This window comes from Ptychodera flava, chromosome 11 (genome assembly GCF_041260155.1).
Source record: "Ptychodera flava strain L36383 chromosome 11, AS_Pfla_20210202, whole genome shotgun sequence".
Lineage (NCBI taxonomy): Eukaryota > Metazoa > Hemichordata > Enteropneusta > Ptychoderidae > Ptychodera > Ptychodera flava.
Window position 1 is genome coordinate 13,565,697 of NC_091938.1, and position 16,031 is coordinate 13,581,727.

At 35.3% G+C, this 16,031-nt stretch overlaps 1 protein-coding gene across 2 annotated transcripts in view; it reads right to left on the minus strand.

The window, feature by feature from the left end:
- Positions 1-16,031, minus strand: part of LOC139143545 (uro-adherence factor A-like) — a 119,284-nt gene extending 103,253 nt beyond the window's left edge. Inside the window, exon 1 of one of the 2 annotated variants that reach the window (XM_070713974.1) lies at positions 15,584-16,021. The gene's annotated coding sequence lies outside the window, so the exon portion shown is untranslated. Of the gene's footprint in view, positions 1-15,583 lie in introns of both variants that reach the window. The other variant, XM_070713975.1, reaches the window with a different exon arrangement.

Genomic DNA, 16,031 nt, shown 5'->3' on the forward strand with positions numbered 1-16,031 from the left:
ACAGTCATATTTTGAAGGGTACCGCAAAATCACAGTGTAGCAGATTTGCATGCATTTTTGTTAAAATTGTCTTGTTATAAGTTATCTACTGAGCTTGTTTTTGAATATAACCTGCTTGTCAGGTATCATTAGAAAGATAATTCACTAATCTTTAGAATGACATATTGTTAACATGCAATATGTTATATAGTTTTCATGATATATATCCCAAACTTACCCCATACCCCAAAGTTTACATTGAAAATTTCAGTCATAGCTAAAACCAAATTCTACCATTTTTTTACCTAGACATATAAAATCTGGCCGTTTTTGCTATTAAATCTATTTTATTTGGTACAGAGACATGTCAGAATTATGAAATAGACTTTTAACAGAAAGAATATTGGGATTCTATGGCTGTAACAGGCATATTCTGTGGAGTACTGCAAAATCACAGCAGTGCAGACTCATATGTGTTTTGTTAACTTTGTCCCATTGTAGGTCATCTGCTGCGCTTATTTTATTACATAACCATGTTTATTTGGTACCATTGAAAAGATAATTTACTAATCTTTAAAATGACATATTGTTATATGCCATATCATATATAGTTTTCATAGAATATGACGAAAACTTACCCCATACCACAAAGTTTATATCGAAAATTACTTTCGTAGCTATCGTCAAATTCTACCAATTTTCTAGCTAGACATAACAAATAAGGCAATGCTTTATATGAAATCTTTTTATTTGGTACGGGGGAATGTCAGAAATATGAAATAGACTTTTAACAGAAAATATATTGGAACTCTACAGCTGTAACAGTCATATTTTGAAGGGTCTCGCAATCACAGTATTGCCAACTCGCTTGCTTTTTTGTTAAATCTGTCTTCTTAAAAGTCATCTGCTGAGCTTGATTTTTGACATAACCTGGTTTGTTAGGTATCAATAGAAAGGTGATTTACTAGTCTTTAAAATAACATATTGTAATATGCAATGTCTTGTTTAGGTTTCATGAAATAGGACCAAAGCTTACCCCATACCCAAAGTTTACACAGCAAATTACTGCACATCTGAAACTCTACCATTTTTTACAATTTATTAACTTTATATACCAAAGGCAATGCTTGTATGCAATCTATGAAATATGTGTTTTTGTTAAAAAAGTATGTTACAAATATGAAATTAACTTTTAACAGGAACATAATATGATTTTGTAGCCTTTTTGATCATATTTGGAAAGGTACTTAGGTATCAGGGCAAATTTGCCGAAACACATACATTTGCAATATATGGGTTCCCCCTCCAAAAATGATCCAAATGGCTACTAAATTGTATCATCTTCCCGTTAAAAGTTAATTTTATACTTGTGACATGCTTTTGTAACAAATAAATCAGATTTTAAACAAGAATTGCCTTTTGTATTATGTGCAGCAAAAAATGGTAGAATTTAAGGTACGCTGTTATTTGCGATTTGAATTTTTTGGGTATGGGGTAAAGTTTGACCATATTCTAGGAAAACTATGAATGACATTGTATATTACAATATGTCATCTTAAAGAATAATAAATTTCCCTACTAATGATACCTCAAAAGCCAGGTTGTGTCACAAAATAAGTTCAGCAGATGACTTACAAGAAGAAGGATTTAACAAAAAAGGTGCCAGTTTGCGGTACTGCGATTTTGCATTTCCCTTCAAAATATGGCTGTTACAACTATACAGTCCAAATATTTTGTTAAAAGTCTATTTCACATTTCTGACATGACCCAGTACCATATACAACAGATTTAATACCGAAACAGAGATATTTTTATCATGTCTAGCTAAAAATTCACGGAATTTGATCACGTCATCTATGACAGTACTTTCAATATAAACCTTGGGGTATGGGGTACGTTTTGGTCATATTCCATGAAAACTGTACAAGATATTGCCTGTTACAATATGTCATTGTAAAAATTATTCAATTACCTTTTCAATGATACTAAAACAACCCGGTTATAATCAATAACAAGCTCATTAGACGACTTATAAGATGACAGATTTAACAAAAACGCATGCAAATCAGGAATACTGAGATTTTGCTGTACCCTTCAAAATACAGCTGTTACAGCTATAGAATCCCAATATTTTTTCTGTTAAAAGTTCATTTCATATTTCTGATATGGCCAAGTACAAAATAAAACAGATTTCATGCAAAAAATTGCCTAATTTTTTATGTCTGCGTAAAAAATTGCTTGAATTTGACATTAGCTATGACAGTAGCTTTCGATGTAAATTTTGGGGTATGGGGTAAGTTTTTGGTCATATTTCATAAAAATGTACAAGATATTGCATGTTACAATATGTTTCTTTAAAGACTAGTAAATAATCTTACCAATGATACCTAACAACTTACATTATATTCTATAAAAAGCTCAGCAGATGACTTAAAAGACAATAGATTCACAAAAATGCACGCAAGTCAGGAATACTGAGATTTTGCTGTACCCTTCAAAATCTGACTGTTACAACTACAGAATTCCAATCTTTTTTCTGTTAAAAGTCTATTTTATATTTTTGACATGACCCATTACCGAATGAAATAGATTTCATACAAATAAATGCCGGAATTTATATGTCTAGGTAAAGAAATGGTAGAATTTGATTTTGGCTATGACTGCAATTTTCAATGTAAATTTTGGGGTATGGGATAAGTTTGGGTCATATTTCATGTAAACTATATAACATATTGCATGTTACAATATGTCATTTCAAAGATTAGTAAATTATATTTCCAATGATACCTAATAAGCCAGGTTATATTCCAAAACAAGCTCAGCAGATAACTTATAAAAAGACAGATTTAACAAAAATGCATGCAAATCTGCTACACTGATATTTTGCAGTACCCTTCAAAATATGACCGCTACAGCTGTAGAGTCCTAATATTTTTTCTGTTAAAAGTCTATTTCATATTTCTGACATGTTTCTGTACCAAATAAAACAGATTTGATAGCAAAAACGGCCAGATTTTTTGTTTCTAGCTAAAACATTGGTAGAATTCGGTTTTAACTATGACTGAAATTTTCAATGTAAACTTTGGGGTATGGGGTAAGTTTTGGTTATATATCATGAAAACTATATAACATATTGCATGTTACAATATGTCATTCTAAAGATTAGTAAATTATCTTTCTAATGATACCTAACAAGCCAGGTTATATTCAAAAACAAGCTCAGTAGATAACTTATAACAAGACAATTTTAACAAAAATGCATGCAAATCTGCTACACTGTGATTTTGCGGTACCCTTCAAAATATGACTGTTACAGCTGTAGAGTCCTAATATTTTTTCTGTTAAAAGTCTATTTCATATTTCTGACATGTTTCTGTACCAAATAAAACAGATTTGATAGCAAAACGGCCAGATTTTTTGTTTCTAGCTAAAACATTGGTAGAATTCGGTTTTAACTGTGACTGAAATTTTCAATGTAAACTTTGGGGTATGGGGTAAGTTTTGGTTATATATCATGAAAAATATATAACATATTGCATGTTACAATATGTCATTCTAAAGATTAGTGAAATATCTTCTAATGATACCTAACAAACCTGGTTATATACAAAAACAAGCTCAGTAGATAACTTATAACAAGACAATTTTAACAAAAATGCATGCAAATCTGCTTCACTGTAATTTGCGGTACCCTTGAAAATATGACTGTTACAGCTGTAGATTCCTAATATTTTTCTGTTAAAAGTCTATTTCATAATTCTGACATGTCCCTGTACCAAATGAAATAGATTTAATAGCAAAAACGGTCAGATTTTATATGTCTAGGTAAAAAAATGGTAGAATTTGGTTTTAGCTATGACTGAAATTTTCAATGTAAACTTTGGGGTATGGGGTAAGTTTTGGTTATATATCATGAAAACTATATAACATATTGCATGTTACAATATGTCATTCTAAAGATTAGTGAATTATCTTTCTAATGATACCTGACAAGCCAGGTTATATTCAAAAACAAGCTCAGTAGATAACTTATAACAAGACAATTTTAACAAAAATGCATGCAAATCTGCTACACTGTGATTTTGCGGTACCCTTCAAAATATGACTGTTAAAGATGTAGATTCCCATATTATTTCTGTTAAAAGTCTATTTCATAATTCTGACATGTCCCTGTACCAAATAAAATAGATTTAATAGCAAAAACTGCCAGATTTTTGGTGTCAAGCTTAAACAATTGTAGAATTTGGTTTTAGCTATGACTGAAATTTTCAATGTAAACTTTGGGGTATGGGGTAAGTTTTTGTTATATATCATGAAAACTATATAACATATTGCATGTTACAATATGTCATTCTAAAGATTAGTAAATTATCTTTCTAATGATACCTAACAAGCCAGGTTATATTCAAAAACAAGCTCAGTAGATAACTTATAAAAAGACAGATTTAACAAAAATGCATGCAAATCTGCTACACTGTGATTTTGCGGTACCCTTCAAAATATGACTGTTAAAGATGTAGATTCCCAATATTTTTTCTGTTAGAAGTCTATTTCATAATTCTGACATGTCCCTGTACCAAATAAAATAGATTTCATAGCAAAAACTGCCAGATTTTTGGTGTCAAGCTTAAACAATTGTAGAATTTGGTTTTAGCTATGACTGAAATTTTCAATGTAAACTTTGGGGTATGGGGTAAGTTTTGGTTATATATCATGAAAACTATATAACATATTGCATGTTACAATATGTCATTCTAAAGATTAGTCAATTATCTTTCTAATAATACCTAACAAGCCAGGTTATATTCAAAAACAAGCTCAGCAGATAACTTATAAAAAGACAGATTTAACAAAAGTGCATGCAAATCTGCTACACTATTATTTTGCGGTACCCTTCAAAATATGACTGTTACAGATGTAGATTCCCAATATTTTTTCTGTAAAAAGTCTATTTCACAATTCTGACATGTCCCTGTACTAAATAAATAGATTTCAGACAAAGCATTGCATTTTTTTATTATGCCTAGCTAAAAAATTGGTAGAATTTGAGATTTTCTGTAATTTGTAATGTTAATTTTGGGGTAAGGGGTAAATTTTTGATCATATTTGACAAAAACTGTAGAAGATATTGCATAATGCAATATGTCATCTTAAAGAAGAATAAATTCCCTTTCTAATGATACCAAACAAGCCAGGTTATGTTCAAAAATGAGCTCAGCACATGACTTACAAGAAGACAGATTTGACGAAAATGCATTTGGCTTGGAAAATCGTGATTTTGCGGTACCCTTCAAAACATGACCATAACAGCTATTGCGTCCCTATATTTTTTCTGTTAAAATTCCATTTCGTATTCTAGGGATCCCAAGGGTTCTGAAAAATACAGGTTTGTTATCCTGTGGGGGGGATACACGTAGACCCCCTCTAGCCCACGGACTAATGTTTACAGCACAATTCTGAGAACCGACCGTTTCAAAACAGCTTCTCATTTTGAGCTTACAGGTTTCTGAAGGTTTGACATCACGTTGCTCTACACTATTCAATGGAATCTAAACACTGTGTGACATATTCCATGGAATCTAAACACCGTGCCAGTGTCCACTAGTTTTCCCTGATATATCCGTACTCTCTACGTCAGTTTTCTAGAGTGCTAGAGACCAACCTTTGACCTTCATGGCTTAAAATTCACCGAGCCTCAGATTAGCAATTATCTCCAAGAATGCTATTATTTTTTGTCAATTTTGCAAAATCAATGTGTCACTGCAAGGTAAAAATATTGTCTCTTTGTAATACTACAATAATAGCTTGAAAATGTTACAGGAGAGTAATGCAACATGAATTGTGATGAAAATCAGTCCTTTGCAAATATTGTACCTACTTCGAAGTAAAACAGATTTCCAAAATGACAAATATCAATTTACCCAAATAGAAAAATATACACTCCATTTCCATCCAGATTTTGTTTCAAACTATTTTTTTTTACAAGCCCTTGTCAGCAGTTTGAAATTTGTTTGACCTATTTTAGCAATTTATTATAATTGGGTACGATCAAAGGAAAATTTCATTGCCAGATATTTACACTTCCTAACTTTTGCTTTGGAAAGGGGAGAGCTGAAATCAAAATTTTTGTTGGCAGATGCTTTTTAATTGTCCATGGTCCCTAACGTTGTAAGGTTGACCACTGCAAAGCAGGCTGGTTGCTTGAGTAGAGGAAAAAAAATGGTACTTAAAAGGCAAGCCTTCACAAAGTAAATTTACACTGAAAATCAAACTAATGTACATAATTATTAATATAGTTCCATCATTTGACATTGACCAATACACTGGAAAATTTTCATGAAGCAAGAGACTGATTATAAAATATCAATTATTTTACCAACTTTAGAATTAGTATTCAATTAATTCCTTACCACCACATTCTCTGATGCTTTCTTTGACAAGATGATGAAGAATGCGCAAATGTAAATTACTGTTAATCTGTGGATAGCATACATCTATGGCAAATAACGGCTACATCAAGCGGACAAAAAAAAAGCAAATAAAACGAGAAGCAAGCAAGCAAAGAAACAATAGATGGTATACACTGAAAACATATTGAATAACAGGTCGATAACACTAATTAGTATCTCCATTAATCTTCCGTTAGGTTCTATATTACCTAATAAGTGCCGTAATGGCATAAGGTGGGTGACTAATGATTCAAGACAGATGCAAGTGACTTGAAAATCACGCTCTGAGCACAGACTGTTTTCCAAAGCACTTTGTCAGTTGAATAAAGTCAGAACTATTCACTAAAGATGAGCTCTGACCTCATTTAAACTCATCGATAGTCACCGTGGTTAACTTGCCAGCCTTGATTAGTCAAAATTGCAGGTGTCTGTCGCTCTGAAAGGCTGGGAGTCGCCATTCATACATGGGAAAGTGCAGGCAAATCAGCTAAAATACCAGTCTGGGTCAAAGGTCAACGTTCACCCATAAAACGTAAAACCAATACACCTGCTGTACCTGTACACCAGATACAGATCCTGAGATTGCCGAGTCAAAAATATAATAATGAAAAAGATGACAGAAAAATTTGTTTGCTGAAGTAATCAGATTTTGTAAATTTATGGATATGAATAACCCCACCCTCAAATTTTGTTCATCTCCATTTTTTTTTATCATTTTTATTTTTATGTAAGCTGGGTCGTTGGCAAATCAAGCTTGTCATAATTTACACAGTCTCTTCATTCAATATTTGAATCGCTATCATACAGTCACGGTTGTGAATTTGACAAGAATGATTGTATGAAAGCAATGTGACAGCCACTGCAGTGTTTTTTGATGGCCTTCAGTGCATGAATTCATGTAATGCGTTTCTAATGAAATGCACTGCTGCACATGTGGGTTTGATGATGTGGTTCTCAAGAATATCGATTGTACTGAGACCTTTGAGTAAATGCTTTCCAGGATGGAGAAGTGTAAAAGAAAGTACTTGGAGATAATCAGAAACAGAAGAAATCAGTGTTCTCAATGCCACGGGCCAGTACTTGTGATAAGATAGGCGTTGAAGTGTTAGGCATTCAGATATTATTATACAACAGCTATAGATAGCAATGGCCTGACATTTCTGTTTTCACTCCCTCCACAGAATACACATAAAATGTTATTTTGTGGTAAATGTCATCGTTTTAAACTTTATTATAAGCTAATAATAAGCTTTCATTAAATCCTGTTGCTTCTGATGGTGGCTTTGGATTTGTGAAAAGGATGCAACCAGTCTGTCACAATGGGAGTTTTTTGCATCTGCATCAAATACTTGGATGGGAAACATATCCTGAAAGTGGGTAATAAGAGGAGCTTTCTTTGATCATCTTTACAAACACACGACCGTTTTGTCCAATTAATCCCATTCAATATTTCAAATGATCATGCCACTGCCTTTGAGAGCCGACACAGCTACACCTGGTTTTGAAATTATACAGAAAGCAAATGTCAAAAGAAATGTACAGATTTTCAATGGGTACTAAGGTTTACATCAATTATCAGATTTATTTCTGTTCACCGTACACAAAGCACACCGATTGTACCTACCAGAGTACGCTGAAAGAGTGTAGCAATATGCTTGCCAATGCATAAGATTTCCAAAAAAATTTGAAAGTTATCCTGTGCAATACGCCGACTGTGAGTCACTTGTAACCATGACAATCCCTTATATTCAAAACTTTCCCTTTTTGATTATTCATTACCAGATATCAGATATACCTGATCATTAGGGGCCGTCGATAATAAAAGCTGACGCACGACAAACGTAATTCTTTCGTTTAGGGGGGAGGGGGTAAAAGCTCATTTCGTTTTGTGTGCGTCAAAATCGCATAAGGATTTTCGTCTATTGTTTTCGAAGTGTGACTTTGCAGCGAGAACGCAAAACTACCTTCGCGTTCATCGAGAACAGAATGACCACAAAATAAGGAGACAGAAAAGACAACGAAAAGACATAAATGTGAAATAAAAACTTGTATGCTTTTTCAAATTGAAACATGTACATGAAACATTTCCTACATGCGAAATACATTAAAATGTTCTGTCTTAAAAAGTGAAACGCGTAAAGTGGAGGTTTATTAAGTAATGTGCATTTCCGGTATTTTTTCATGGGCGTGCGGATCGGAGAGGCGCGTGTGGGTTTGTCAGAAACGGCATCATAATACGAAATTAATTTCGCATAAGAACTTTCGTTTTGAGGGGGGAGGGAGGGGGTTTCAAGTAAAACGAAGGAATTACGTTTCTTGTGCGTCAGCTTTTATTGTCGGCGGCCCCTTAGTATGAAGGGTTACAATGCTCAACTTTGGATATCAGGACTTTGCTATGGATTTTAATCCACTGGAAACAATGGGCAAGTATTGGAAACCTTCATCTCAACCTATCTTTGGAATACTGTTACTTCGATCAAGCTTGTACACTGCATATGAGTATAAATGCTGGTGAATTTTCAAAAGCATAAATTCCCATCAGGTACTGGATGCTTCAACCCCTTGAAATAATTAAGATTCCTCACCCTAAGCATTCAGAATTAGAAAGCCACTTCTTTGCATTTAATGCCTTTAATCAGGTAATTATGTATAGCCAGTACAAAAAACTACAGCCCTGTTTGTACAACTGGATCAGAGAAATCCTATTAATTCTGAGCTCAGAATTGTTTGGTGTATTAAACTGTGACATAATAAGCATCTCATCGCCATGGTAATGAGTCCAAATGGCATCAACTTCTACAGAGGATAAAGCAAAGCATTCTGGGGGTCAAGTGGTTTACACATGTGGTTTACACATTCCTCTGCCAGAGGAATATGAAAGTCAATTTCTGTGCTAAGCTTCCGTGATACTGCAGCACAAAGATGATTTAGACTGGTTTGGTACACAAAATGCTACGCAGTGTATGCACACAGACCTATGACTGGATACAGAGCGCCGAACATCAATATCTTGCGTCTAGACAAAGGGACAACATTTGTCTGGAAATGAAAATGTCAAATATATCACTGTGTACGTTGTACTAAGTGCACGCAGCTGCAAGATATATGCCATGGTTGCCCATCCGCTGGTATTACTCCCATACTCGAGATGATGTAAAAAGTCACATTTATTCTGCATAGCACACATCATTTTTTTTCTATCAGAGAAATCTCCATATTGTCTTCCTTTTCATATGTAACCTTCCTCTTAATTTTCCTGTACAGGTGCATTTGTCATTTCATCTGAAACATCTTGTATCTGTTACATGGGCAGATCGTCCATGTAGCGACACGAACACGAAGTGTGTGTTACCGGCTATCAAAAACTATGAAAAATAGTAAAGAATGAGCTACAAAATCACTATCAGTTTTAAGTTGCAGGTAGAATAAGTCTGTGCCTTTGTAAAAAATACTAAAAAAATAGTAGAAAGTGAAGAACCAGCTGAAAGTTAGTTGAGGAGACCTTGACCGCATATCATTTGCATCTCATTGTCGGCTACATGGACTGTGTGCCGTTACATGCAGCTCTCTTTCAAACAACTCGAGTTTCATTCACTGTCTGAAAGTCTGTACGCCGATCTGTCTCTGTGTTTCCCGGTATCTATTTGCCTTCCTGTTATGCATGCTCCCTCACGGTCTTGAACCCCACGTTTGACTTCCGAAAACCTTGAACACATATCTATAACCATTGGAAACATTATACTGGAGGTACCGTGGAAGCACTCATAGCGCTGTATGCAAATACAAGCCTCATAGAAAGATATCATTTCATAGCAATCAAACAGCAATCAAATTTTATCAACAAAGATTGGTGTCATAACAACTGTAACAAAGTCAGAAGTCGGGAGTTCTTCTAACTCTGTAGAACTTGTAGCTCAGGCTGGACTCGGGCTTGACTTAACAAACAGCAGCAAACACAGATTCATGCAGAGACAGTACTTCTTGAGAAGGCCACACTTGCGTCTAAACAGAGATCTAACAATTCCACAGAAAACTACTAAATTTATAATGCCAAAACACAGAAGCTCCTCCTAATAAGTTCAAAGGCTAGTCTAATTGGCTAGCCATAGTCATATGACACAATAATTGCCATGGATTCGTCAGAGATACAAAATATTCAAATATCATTGTATAAGTTAAACATTAACATTACATTCTAGTAGAATCTCTTTGGCTTCTTTTGTCTTCTAAGTTGTATAATTAAAAGATTGCGATAACATCATTAAGCAGCTTGCAATTATCTAAGCTGATCATCAGATCAGCTTCTAAGAAATCATGAAACAATGCACCTTAATTAAAGGATTAAAATATTACCAGGTGTTTACCTTAAGAAGCTTTTGGGTTTTTAAGATAATCATAAGTTGCCAAAGTATTACTTATACACCTGGTACAATCAAACATTGATTAATATTTGTATAAACATTCACTGGCATTACACAATAATCCAACTTCATGACACATCCAATGTCAATATTATCCCCAGATGGTGTCACATGACCACTATGGATGACTTGTGTTTACAAGCTACTCTATTTAGGGAAATTTACATACATATATTCATATATGATGGTAACAGAGGCGTGTCAGCCATATTTACTGAGAACGTCAATAGTGCAATGCAGTATTGGCTGTATACGTACGTATATCATATTATCGGTGATTGGCCACTATACATATATCAGTGACTCAATTTCTTTGACTGTAAAAGACAGTGCACTGAAAATTTCTAAGACGTTGAATGCTTGCATCATACACTGTATTATTTTCATTAGGGAAAGACTGCATTAACTTGCATGGTACCTGAAACCCGGGTCCTTGCCTGACCAACTCGGGTGACAAACAGAAGACTTAATCTCCCAAGGTGTGAATGTTCAATTCTTATTGTTTATCTAATCCAGCTGGTGCCATTGTAGTGCCATTGTAAGAAAGGCAGGTCTGTGAAATTGATCCCCTGATAACTAAGTAGGGAAGTAGGGTATTCCTAAGTTAATGGAGCTTTCCCGTGATGTAGAGATACAAAATTAGAGTTACAGAACTAATTTCTCAGAATTTTTATCTACTAGTCGAACTTACCAGTACTACAACTAAACTGTGACAAATATTTGGCTAACATTTATATGGCTCTTATAAATGCGTCAAGAAAATTAGAAGACATGTTGACTTCTCCTTGAAGCTTAGGAGATGATCAAAGACACACGTGGATATGAATTTTTTATTTATCATATCAGTGCAAAAGCAACACCATATGGCACATTGATATGTAGGTGACATACCAAAACAATTGCAATGAATCTAAACTGAGTTTTAATTCATAACATCCAAGTTGTGCTGGCAAAGTTGACAAGAAAATATATGGTTTGATGTCATACTCTCACTATCCATCATATGATGTGTCTTTTATATAAAGACTCTGAAAACTTTTGAACACTGTTGCAAATTAAAGACAGCAAAATTATAGTCAAGTTTTACTACTTAGTGTTCGGCTAGGTTTTTCAAATCTTAAGTACGTTACTCTTCCTGTGCTGAAGGCGATGATAGAAAATACTGAAAGTGACTCTTGAGAACACCAACCTACTCCATTAAACTACTTTTACCCATCACATTTAATTTTTTTCATATTTTCAAGGATAACTGATCATTAATCCTATGCAGGGAGTCACTCCACATAGCTACTCTTCTCTGAACATTTAAAATGGCCGACTTGAGTGAAGACTGATATGCACCTGGCAAAATTTAAAATAGGGGTTTCTATATCGACGTGCACGCGTCCACGGCTATTGATGATCTGGGCTGTGATTCTCCGCCGGTTTGCTCTACTGCAATTACGGGTCCACGACAGTGTCATCAATAAGAGTTAACACGGAGGTTTACTTATGAGACGCTCGCTTCATCCCTCCCTGGAGGGAATTGTGAACAGCATCATCTCTGAATCTACTCAATAATCATGACTTGCTCTGCCCTGGCTGCACAGTCCCATCAGTAACAGGTTCATGGATAAATCATGACCCTCCAGATGATGGGCGGAAAAAAAAGAGTATTTCTCTTTCAAATTTGTTATCTTTGGGAAATGTTACTATTGAAATTGGTTCAAAAGCTTGACTACCTCAAAGGGATGTATAGTTTTCAGTATTTCCAAAAACTATGAAGTATTTTAGCATTTACATAAACCCCTAGTCCCGCATAATTTGTCTCAAATATTTGCAAACTAGACTATAAATCAAATACTTTGACAAAATGTTGAAGCTTCAAAATGACAGTAACTTGGGATAAGAAAATAGATTTACCCTGAATAATTCCCGAGGGAGACTTTCCGGAATAATTCTACAGAGATATTAATGTCCATGTGCATGAACTGAAATGTTTATGTCAGATTATGGAAATTGAAAGGTATGATAATGCTTTTTAACATATATTTCCCAAAATTTTTACATTTGAAATTTTAAGGGATAAGAGATCAACTTCAGTGTCAGGGGCATTTAGTTTATCCTTGTATTCTGAACTTCCAGCATTTTATTTTAAGTTCAATGATTTTTATTGTTCATGAGAGAAAACCTCATCACACTCAGGTGATCGAGGCTATTTGCTTTGGAATGTGAGACAAGCTTCAATAACGAATGACAGAAAATCAACATTCCGGCTTTGGCCCAGGTCCAGGATTTCCCAAGATACTTAGCTTTGCAAGTTATCAGCTCTTGCCTGCATAAAATTAGCATTGTGGTGAATTCCCTGACGCGTGTGACCGCCTGGGGTGATATTCACGTGCACAAAAAAATGCCACGCTTGCCTCAATGAACGCTATTATGAAGATAGCAATGAATGTTTCATTATGTGTCCCGTCAAAATGGAGAACTCTTTGACATAAATTTTTCCTTCTTTCCATCATTCATGCAACAAAACGTCTTTCAAGCGTCATTCGGCTTATCTGCAAGACACCCTGGGACTGGGCCCCATACTTTGATAAATATGTCCCAAATATGATTTATTAACTCTGGGACTAATTATGAGGTTACCAATACATCTGCTAATGGAATTACAACAAATGAGCTGTGTTTTCATATCACAATGGGCTATTTCTCCTAAACAGATGATGGTCAGTGTCACGGTTTACTGGATATCAATACCCGAACAATATTGCAGAGGGCAATCATCTGCAAGCTTAACCGAAATATTCCAGCTTGCAATATTGTAAAATAACCTTTTTTGTCCTTTTCCCCTTTCTTGACGTCACTTCTTTCGCCTGGGGCAAAACAAACTGTGACCCCTCCCCCTACCCCCACCCCTACCAAAAAAAAAAATCACCCTTGAAAAATACAAGAACAGATAATGATGCATATGTTTGTTGTTTCTCACAAGTAAAAACTATACTTAAATATTTCTGTTGCATGAAGCTTATTGAAATACCCAGTATTTATGTTGCCAAAAGCCTGTTCATAGGTAATATTCTGTTATATATGTTGACTGACATGATGAAATAATGAATTGGAATTCTGATCAATTGGTTAGTTTCAAGTCATGTGTATAGATTTATTTATTTTGTACACTTGTGAATCTGTACAACACTGAGTCTCAAAACATGATATAAATTCCCAATGTGTGACTTCCCCAAGACCAAACTCACTTTGTGATTTTCCAAAAATATATGTAATCATGATTGAATCTTCGAAAAAAGATTAGAAAAAAATAAATATTAAAGGTAAAATACATGGAAGCCACTTTTTTAAATGTTACATGGCATTAAGTAACCAACAAAAAATATTGCAAGCAATTGACATTCCTGGCTTCTACACCAATAAATTCCATCGAAAATTCAATATGGTACGGCGGCAGGCAATTTGCATGTAGAGTAATAAATAATTTATCACCAGATCGCAACTTGAGGGCAATTTACAAGGATATTACACAAAAAAAAACAACCTAATTTTTACTTGTTCTTGGAGAATTTCACATGAAGCTGTTTATACACAGCACTTCATCTGCTTTCATGGATAAAGTTTGGGAAAGGTTTTGTACAATGTTAAGTGCCATCATTTGCCAATATATTGCTTTCCTCTCCCCATCCTGTTCCGAACACTACTCTCCTCTCGTGAGTAAATTCCTTCCATCCAAAGAATGGAGTACCTCTACTATAGAAAGAAGTTATTCACCTACTCAAAGGGACAGGTTTGCACAGTATTCATTCATTTCACGAATGACTTCATCTATAAATAGGATAAAAGTTTGAAGAGAGCAGTTATTATCAGATAAATATCAGGTGTTGAAATTTATGTTCCTGTGTGATAAAATGACAACCACGAAGTCCTGAGCAAAGAGTAGGGAACTGACACGACGGGTCTCATCAAGGTTGGTCTGACTGTGACACATAGAAATGGGCCAGATCAGTGTGGTCTAACATTTAGAGTATATTAACAACCGTCAATTTTCAAGTAATTCGGAGAGGTTTGATAAGCACTAAAAGGGTAAAAATATGAAAACAAGTTTTCATTAGAAGGTTTAACGTCACAGACAGTCAAAAGACAGTGCGTCTACACCAAACAACTTCTGCATACTAATACTGTTTGCTTTGTGCAACACCTGCTGTTAAATTTAATATTGAGCGCACTTCTCGATGAACTTGGCTGGCCACTCGAGCAGTGTGACGTAACCTCTCTATTTACAAACTTTTAAAGACACGTTGGTTCGAAACCGCGGGTAACGCGACATCAGTATTGCAATTTATATCAGGTGGTTGCGAGTCCCAGCTGTCAACCAGCTATTGCCGGCAAACCTTGCGCTGTTACTACCGAATCTGTAAGTAACGTTAAAATTGCAAATGACATTTGTACACGCGGTCGTCTTTCACATGCAGCCCTACACATATTGACAGACAACCTAGCACCCCATCCACAGTGTTTTGACAATAATAATGACAATTATGAGTGGGTATTTTGGTTCTTGGCTTTTACAATACTATGTGGCAGGTCAACCCGGAGACACTGGGTATTACAGTAATAGCAATATCACTGTAATCGCCTGTCCAGGTGCGAAGTATAATCGTGACCTGTCAAATAGGAAAGTCTTACATTTCTCTACATGTACAATTACAAATACAGGAAGGTGGATGAAATGTTCTCACTTACAATTCTGTGTATGTCTCAGGACACGTGGATGTGTATACGGTTTTCTTGTCGCTAGGTTAGTGTAAGCCGGTAATATTTGTCCCCGGTTGTTGGGTGATCACCTGGGTATTCTGTGATGACTTGAACTTAATTAACCAACGTACGAGTCACACGTGAATTTGTTGTGACGTTGAATGGCAGGGCTTCTCTTGATGGGCCGGGCACCCGATGATTGGACGTGACGATTGGAGATGCACCGATGAATGCAATGTTGGCTTGCTCCGTCTTCCTGACTTCCTGAGCCGCTGTCTGTAAGTCTTGCAATGGTGGGATTTCAGACTATGCAACTATCCTACGCAAATTCTGTCCCGAACTAGCCGGAATACACGGACATCATCTGAAAGCAGCAGGCTACGCCTAAATAGAGCATCGAGCTGTTCTGCGTTTAGGAAATCGCCAGCCTCGTTTT